This window comes from Haliaeetus albicilla, chromosome 3 (genome assembly GCF_947461875.1).
Source record: "Haliaeetus albicilla chromosome 3, bHalAlb1.1, whole genome shotgun sequence".
NCBI classification, from domain to species: Eukaryota; Metazoa; Chordata; class Aves; order Accipitriformes; family Accipitridae; genus Haliaeetus; species Haliaeetus albicilla.
The window spans coordinates 23,204,400-23,213,530 of NC_091485.1; positions in this window are offsets into that span (position 1 = coordinate 23,204,400).

Genomic DNA, 9,131 nt, shown 5'->3' on the forward strand with positions numbered 1-9,131 from the left:
TCTTTTCTGTGCTGTCAGCACCTAACTGTAGGGACCTCCTACCACAGAGCCGAATCTCTTGGGGGCTCTTGAAGTCATCTACCAGTAGCCTCCATGGCTGGTTCATCTCTAACCCTAAGCTGCTTCAGTCTTGGAAGTGTCCCAACAACAGAGGCCAAACAGTCAGGTCTCCTTTTGGGAGATGTGAAACTTCAGACCCAAATTTCAAAGCCAGTGATGTCTGATTCCTTATGCCTTCTTCATCACTTTCACACTTCTCCCTTCCCTGCCACACACTCCTCCATTCAGACTTCTGAGGGATCTTTTTTATATTTGTATTTGCACATGTGAATGGCAAAGTTTGGTAGAGGAGAGAGACTACCAGCATTACAAGCTTACTCTTAATAACAGTTAAGAGGAAAAAGTAAAGACCATTTTGGCTTTGTGCAGTGTGAGACAAGCACAGCCCACTGCCAGCACTCCTGCTGGCCTCACAGAGTTTGCAGAGTAAGGAGGACGACAAGAATAGTCAAATCTCATACAGGTTGGATGCTCTGACACTGACTCCCAGATGAGCTCAAGTCTGGAGGTAGATAAAATCTTCATCCAGAGTCCAGCTGGGTAAGTCAGTCTTGGCCTGACCACCCACTTTGAGGCATTTTTTTCCTTTTAAGCTGTACACAACAATAAACTGCCTTTGGCATCTGAAGGCTCTCCACTCAGAATGTAATTACAAACTTCAAAACGGTGGTTAAAATGCCAATGAAGGACATGAGTAGTTGCAAGCTTGCACATGTCTGTTTAACAACACACTGCAACAGCAACACACCATAACTTAGTAATTGATCTAACCCATCCCCATTTTTACCACACTGTTGCAGCATTTTGACTCAACCAGCCTTGTTGTATACCTTTAGGTCATTTCAGGCGTGGATGATGGAAGATAAAGTTGCTATACTGAAGCCAGCTCTCTGTAGCCAATTTATCTGCCAAAATTACCATTTGCAAGAGAAGCAGGCTCAGTTTCAGCATGTGAGGCTTCTCTCATGTGTACCAGTCTTCAGTGTGCTTCCACTTCAGCAGCTCTTTGATTTCCCATCACTGAGTTGGCTCTGGATGCATTACTAAAACTAGTCTCATGACTGCTTCTGCCAGAAGTTCCTAACATCAAGAGGACTTCTAACCATCCCTTCTCACTTTTCACAGGACATCATCTGTCCTAGAATTGCCCCAGGACTCTGCTGAAGAAAAGAAGCTCTTGAGCAACTTGTAGAATGGCCTCCTCCATTGTTTCAGAAGAATTCTTTTCACTGCATTCCTCAGGCTGACATGAATCTTCCTCTTGCACAACCAGCTCTTCCAGCTTGAGCAGAGCTGGACCTGCAATCTGTATCTTCCAACACAGCAGTCATTAATTTAGGTCGGTATTACACCTGCACACACGTGCACATACGTGCTAAAAGGTCCTTAGAGTTAAAAAGACAGGTTCTTGAAAGTAAGACAAAGTGGGAGCATGCCAGCCCACCTTGTCTGTTTATTATGAGGCAGTCTTTAATTAAGTACTAATTTTATGATACTGCCATTTCATTTCTCTACTATATTTTGATCTAGTTATAAGTACATGCTAAAAGCAGGAGCTGTATGTAATATGAAATATTTGTTTTCTGTTTACTGGAGAAAGTTAACTTTTAGTTTTTTGGGCTCATTTCCATTAAACAAAGTATCAGCAACTTTTAATTCAATAGCACAGTGTTTTATTCAGTAACTTTTTAACCTACCAAGTTTTTTGTGAAAAATGATGAATGAGGGGTTCCCACAGTTAATTAATTCTTCCAAACTTCTAAGTACACTGGGGGAAAATAAAGTAATTTTCCTGTTCTAGAAATCAGGCTTGAATGCAACCATTTGTGTACTTCTTGCCTGATATGGTTTAGTTGATTTGCCACAATTATAGGATGAGGGATAAAGAGGGAGTGGGTGATAGGAAATGAGAGTTCACTAAATGTCCTTCAAGCAACTAGAATGTAACATTCCTTTGCTAAAAAGAGTGAATATTATATAGTTTAGGCCGAAATTCTTGGACTCTGTTATTAGATGAAAAAAAAAATCTTACATCATTTGTTCTTATGTAAGACTGTGAAACAAAGAGTTCTGGTGGTGTAAAATATTTTCAATTTTGGCAAACTGAAGGAAGGTCTATTCTTTGTGGCCCGTTTCTGTTGCAAACTACATGTGCACCTGATTGTGTGCACATAAACAGGGCCTAAATATTGTAGTTGTAAACAACTAGCTGCAGCATACTATAAAATAATTACCCACAAAGTAATGAGTGGGGATTTCTTTAGAGCCCTAGTAAATACTCAGTCCTATAATAACTAGTGAGAGTTGTCAGAACCCATTAACATACATTAAACATACAGTAAAATTTGTGGAATTAATATATTTGCAAATTGAAGGTGCTTGTTGTTTGCCTCTAATATCTGAAGATTTTCCTTAGTTTTATATATAGGTTGGTTTAAAATAAAATTGCATTCAATTAGTTTACATGCACACATTTTTAATGTAAGTTTTGTTTGCTAAAGCTGAGACTGCTCTGTTCCTTGTAACCATTTCATTGCAGAGTAGACATGCAGCACAGGCGTAGATAAGAGTATCTGTGCAGCGAAAATACAACACAGTGGCTCTGTTGCAATTTTATGTGTTTCCATAGTCACAGTGGGTGTTGGAAGAGCCTGTTTATGGAAATATAGAATAGTAGAGGAATTATATGTATGCATATACATATATATCTTTGTGTGTGTATGCACATACACATGTCTATACTTTTTTATGAAACAGAAATTACCCCTGTTGCTGAAGCCTGGGGAGATGATATGGTGTGGCAGGAATGTCAGCATCACTGGATATACCCTTTCCAGCAACAGGCAGGAAGGGAGGCTAATAGCTACTTTTTACTGAAAGATATTGTTACTGTTACCATCAGTGAAATGTGTTTATTCCTAGAGGATAAGCAAACAGACTTTTAAAGCACTAATTTGGGCTTCTCCTATGCTAGACTGCATCTTGGCAGGTGAAAAGGAGTTGACTGCAGATCTGTTCTGTGACGGTCGCCTCAGTGGAAACAGTTACACTTGGTGTGTGCTAATGAAATGCAATCTTAACCGGCTTTGTTTCCTAAATATGAAAAAAAACTTGGGAGCAGAATTTATTGGGAAAAAATGTTGATGCATGAAGGCAGACAACATTTTAATGACAGTTCCTTACTAATGCTTTATTAAATGTCCATAAATGTCCATCAAATGACACCACCACAACCCTGGCCACATTCTATAATCATAAAAGTCTTTGATTAAGAACCCCTGTTCCACTGGCTAGGAAAAGAGATTAAAAACAACGGTGACTCCTTTGCTGCTATCACATGGAAAAAAAAGAAAGTAAAAGAGAAGTACACTTGAGGAGGCAGAAAATACAAGCTGTGATAAAGGAGGATGAAGCTATCAGCAGAAAATGACTGTTAGGATTAACAACAAAAAGAAGGAATGGAAAGTCTGAAGCAAACTCACTCCTGGAGTGGGACAATATTTGCCCAAACAATTAATATTAATTTTTAATGAATCTTCAAAGGCCTGAGCAGTGTCAAGTAAAATGGAGTTCTTTGAATCATAGAATGGTTTGGGTTGGAAGCAGGAACTTTAAAGGTCATCTAGTCCAACCCCCCTGCAATGAACAGGTACATCTTCAACTAGATCAGGTTGCTCAGAGCCCTGTCCAACCTGGCCTTGAATGTTCCCAGGGATAGGGCATCTACCACCTCTCTGGGCAACCTGTTCCAACCACCCTCATCATAGAAAATGTCTTCCTTCTATCTAGTCAAAATCTACCCTCTTTTATGTTAAAACCATTACCCCATGTCCTTTCGCAACAGGCCCTACTAAAAAGTTTGTCCCCACCTTTCTTATTAGCCCCCTTTAAGTACTGAAAGGCTGCAGTAAGGTCTCCCCAGAGCCTTCTCCTCTCCAGGCTGAACAACCCCAACTCTCTCAGCCATTCTTCATAGGAGAGGTTCTCCATCCCTCTGATCATTTTTGTGGCCCTCCTCTGAACCTGCTCCAACAGGTCCATGTCTTCCCTGTGCTGAGGACCCCAGAGCTGGAGGCAGCATTCCAGGTGGGGTCTCACCAGAGTCGAGCAGAGGGGCAGAATCACCTCCCTCGTCCTGCTGGACATGCTTCTTTGGATGCAGCCCAGGGTACGCTTGACTTTCTGGGCTGCAAGTGCACATTGCCGGCTCATGTCCAGCTTTTCATCCACTAGTACCCCCAAGTCCTTCTCTGCAGAGCTGCTCTCAATCCCTTCATCCCTCAGCCTGTACTGATACTGGGGATTGCCATGACCCAGGTGCAGGACCGTGCACTTGGCCTTGTTGAACCTCATGAGGTTCACACTGGCCCACTTCCCAAGCTTGTCCAGGTCCCTCTGGATGGCATCCTGTCCCTCAGGCATGTCAACTGCACCACTCAGCTTGGTGTCGTCAGCAGACTTGCTGAGGGTGCCCTCAATCCCACTACGTCATTGATGAAGATATTAAGCAGTACTTCTCCCAATGCGGACACCTGAGGGACACCACTTGTCACCCATTTCTGTCTGGACATTGAGCTGTTGACCACTACCCTCTGGATGCGACCATCCAATTCATTCCTCATCCACTGAACAGCCCATCCATCAAATCCATATCTCTCCAATTTAGAGAGAAGGATGTTGTGTGTCAAAGGCCTTACAGAAGTCCAGATAGATGACATCCATAGCTGTTCCTTTGTCCACTGATGTAGTCACTCCACCATAGAAGGCCACTAGGTTGGTCAAGCAGGACTTGCCCTTGGTGAAGCCATGCTGGCTGTCTCGAATCACCTCCCTGTCCTCCATGTGCCTTAGCATAGCTTCTAGGAGGATCTGTTCCATGATCTTCCCAGGCATAGAGGTGAGGCTGCCTGATCGGTAGTTCCCAGGGTCCTCCTTTCTACCCTTTTTAAAAATGGGTGCAATATTTCCCTTTTTCCCATCACCAGAGACTTCACCTGACTGCCATGACTTCTCAAATATCATGGAGGATTGCCATTCCTGTGTCACAAAACATACACGCCTTAGTGAACTAGACCTGCCTTGAGTGCTCATAACTTCAGTTGTGCTTTATTCACCAAGGACAACTGAGTTTGTTTCACTTCCCCCTCTCCCCCAGCTGAACTACTGGATCCCAGTTATCTAGAAACACACAGCAAAAGGGATGGAGGAATAACTGCAAAATGCACCTGTAGACACTGCACCCTTGAAAAAACATATTACAGCAAGTAACTTACATGTCTTCCTATTGTGAGCAATTGACAGTATGGACCATTCATCAATGGTGACTGCAAATCTCTTGACCAGCTTAGTTGAAATGGCATTCAGAATAGCAATATAAACCTAGCTTCATCAAATATGCACCTACTTTGGAGGCTTCAGAGCAAAACATCCAGTAATTACACTGCTCAAGTCTCACAGGGTGTCTCAACGGACATTTGGAATGGGTGCGTTTTTCATCCAGGCTACTGATGTAGTGATAGTATAGCATCATCCTGCAGTGGTTCTCTGCCTCGCTTACTGCTCTGCCTTCCTTTTGCTCCCCGTGGGCATTATCCTTTCCTCCTTCCCTCTCACTGCTCTTTCCCTGAACTGGAGCCCTGGTGGACAATGGGACTCGGAGAGGCCCTGGAGGCGGCAGAAGGAAGTCACAGATGAGATACATGTGGCTAGAGAAGTACTGGAGAAGATGGTGATACTGGGATGGTAGAGTTGTGGAGCCAGGGCTCCCAATGGTGGGGCTGTAACACCACAGCAGTGTGGTTTGGAAAGGAAGGACTTGTCACTGTTACTGATTTGTTATTAGTTAGAATTAATCATATTTAATTTTAATAGGAATATGGAACTATAAGAACTATTTTAGCAAAATTATGTATTGCATTTTATATATTTAACCAACAACTAACAGCTGCTGTGAAATCTCTTGTATAGCCCTGTACCAAGGCCGGAGGAATTGGTTAAAATCATCTAGTAGGAACATTTAGAACTTAGATAACAGATGTCAGAATTTCAAATTAATAGGAACTTAGGAACTTAAGAAAATGTATTATGTGTAACTATAAGAATTTGAGTATTGTCTGAAATCAGTTAACCACGGAAGCTTTGGCAAAGATTTACTTTGATCTAATTAACGAGAATTCCAATCAGTAGAGTTAAGTGAGATTAACCAATGATTGTTTTAGTATAAGAATATTGATGAGGTGGTGTGACTGAGGACCAATCACTAGAAATATTAAATTCAAGAATTAACATTGAATGTATTTTATGTAAATCTAATACATGATGGCAAAAAATCGTACTGCGCAGAATCACATGAAAGGTCAACTATCGGACAAAGTGAGGAAGACTATGGAAGACCACCAGAGGGCTTCTGAAGACCACCAGAGACCTTCACTGCGCCTGTGTAAAGGACATTTACATACGCTAATAACTTCCCAGAAATCTAATGAATATGTATAACATTTCTCGGAAATCTAATGAATATGTATGAATAAGTTTAATATAAGGTGTATGATTTTGGTGTTCAGGTGTGCGTGGTTCGTGAGAGGACTTGCCCGCGCACCCGGCCATTAATAAAGAAGTGTCTGCTTATCTACACTACATTGGTGTTGACAAGTTCTTTATTCTGAGTTTTTCGGTAACATCACTGACCAACATCACTGGGTTACATGGGGTATCACCCCTCACCTGACACAGGCAGTCTCTGCATCCCTGCTTGCTAGAGGAAGAGCAGAAAGCACGAAGTACACACTAGCCTAGGGGAAGCAGAGCTTAAGCACCGAGTCAAGCTATGGTCCTTTAGAGGTAGGTGAAGGAAAAAAAAAGCCTTGCCATTGACGTTTTCTCCTCTGCTGAAAGGAGGGAGACTGGGAAGAAGATAAGTACAGTTGCTGACACAAGCCTAGGCACAGGACTCACTTTAGGTTTCCTCTTGATAGACTTTTGCCAGAGGTTCCCTGTCCTACCAGAGAACTCAGCAGCTTACACCATAGAGGTGCGGCCCCCTGTCTTTCCTTGTTGAAGTGACAGGTGCTCTAATTTCCATCTTCGCTGATGAGCCCAGCATACAACACGATGATATTGGGGTCTGATGGGGCAGGGAGAAATAAAAGTCGCAAGCTGGTGAAAGGGCAAGTCTCAGGTCTTTCGATGGGGGAAATCTTGTCTACCTTCTGAGTGGGAAAACTGCTGTGGGGGGTACAGGGCCCGCTGTGTAGAGTGGGGTCACCTGGCACAGCAATGGGCCTCCTACTCAGCTTCCTGACAGCATGCAGCGATAGGCCCACTGCAGACACCACCTCACACTGGGACAGTGGCACCATGCCAGTGTCTCTGGGGGTCTCTGCTGGAAAAAAAGGAAGAAGGTGAAGTCCTGTCTCCCTGGGCTGGGAGAGGTGCCCGCAGCCAAGAGAGAACCCAGGGGATTCCTAGCCAGCCCTGCTCTGCGGCTGCTGCCACTGGCTGCAGTACAGTCAGGGTCTGACCTGGTGTGCCTGCAGCCCACTCCTCCATCCCATCACCACCCAGCTCCTCTCCCCACAGTGCAGCAGTGGGCAGCAGCCTTTCCCCACCCGGAGCTGCTTCCGGCCTCCATCAGAAACCAGCTCCTTGTTCCCATGAGCTGGCCCAGGCCCCAGCCAGAACCGCTCCCTCTCACTTTTCCTGCACTGCTCTCTACACCAGCCCCTCATGAAATCAGTGAGACAACATACACACCCTAGTTTTTAGTCCCTAGTTTGCTCTGTAACAGAGTAAAGAATGGGTAAACTAAAAAAACAACTGACACTTACCTTCAGAGCTTGGATGTTTTGTCAGGACCAAATCAGCTGTCCTAAACAGCTATGCAAAGCAGTAACTTGCACTGTATTAACCTGCAACCCCTCTGCTGAAAAATCCTGAAAATTCCCTGGTGAAATTTCCTGAAATCTCTGATAGCTATTGCACAACTCTGGAAATCATCCTTAATTTCCTATTTGCTTCTTCCAGCAGGGAGATACATCGCATGACACTGGTAGTGCTTACACTGACCACTGAAGGCAAGAGATGAATTTCAAAAGGAAACATTTCTGCTGGAATAGGTATTTAAACAAACAAGATTCAAGGCCATCCAGAGATTGGAGGTTGAGGCTAGACAGATGTCAGAATTAAAATAAATGCATTTAAAAGAAGTACTACCGAGTAACTTGGTGCGGTGGGACAATTTCTTAGGTGGCAAACCCCATTATGGCTGCCTGGTTCAAGTCTTGATGTCTAAACTTAGAGCTGAAAAAAAGGAAAAAGGGCTGAGGCAGGGCTAACAGTTTTTGGCTGGTGTTACATGTTGTACTTGAATGTATTTATTTTCTTTAAGAATAGGACAAATTGATGTCTAAAGTAATTTAGACTATCTTTAAGACATGAGGTTATGAAGAACCTTCTACCACAGAAAGCACTGCTTAATTTCTCCTTAATTTGGAGAAATTTAGTTTTATTAGAAATGTCACAGAGATGTGCACCAGTGATCAGCATTCCGAAACTTCTAGCAGGATGCCATGAAACTTCTGTCAGGATGCCAGCATGTCTTTTTAAGTTTAAAGTCCCTTTTCAGAAAAGCCGTATATAAAATGTATGTTGCTGAGTGCATATAAATCAGCAGACTTGATAGCAACTTTCACTCCAAAGCAGAAATTCTTTTGAGGCTGGTGTGAACCAACACATCCACATCCTTGAACCCCTTCTCCTGCTATGTTCTTTATTTACATAGCTTCAACTAATATTTTTATACTGCCTCAAAAGTTTAGCTTTCTACTCTTGCCCTATGTTTTTCATCCAGTCAATCCTATTTCCAGCTGCTTACTCTCATCCTGGCTGAAATTGTATCTTTAATCATGCCTGGTCCTCTTCTGCCCTGCACATTACTAAAATCCTTCTGATGCAGATCGCTAGAGGTAACCTTTGACTCTCCCTTTTTTTTTTTTTTCTCATTTACCTGTTGACTACTTTCTCTAGCATTTTAAGACTCTGTTTCATAAACCATGGAAAACTTAATTTTCTTT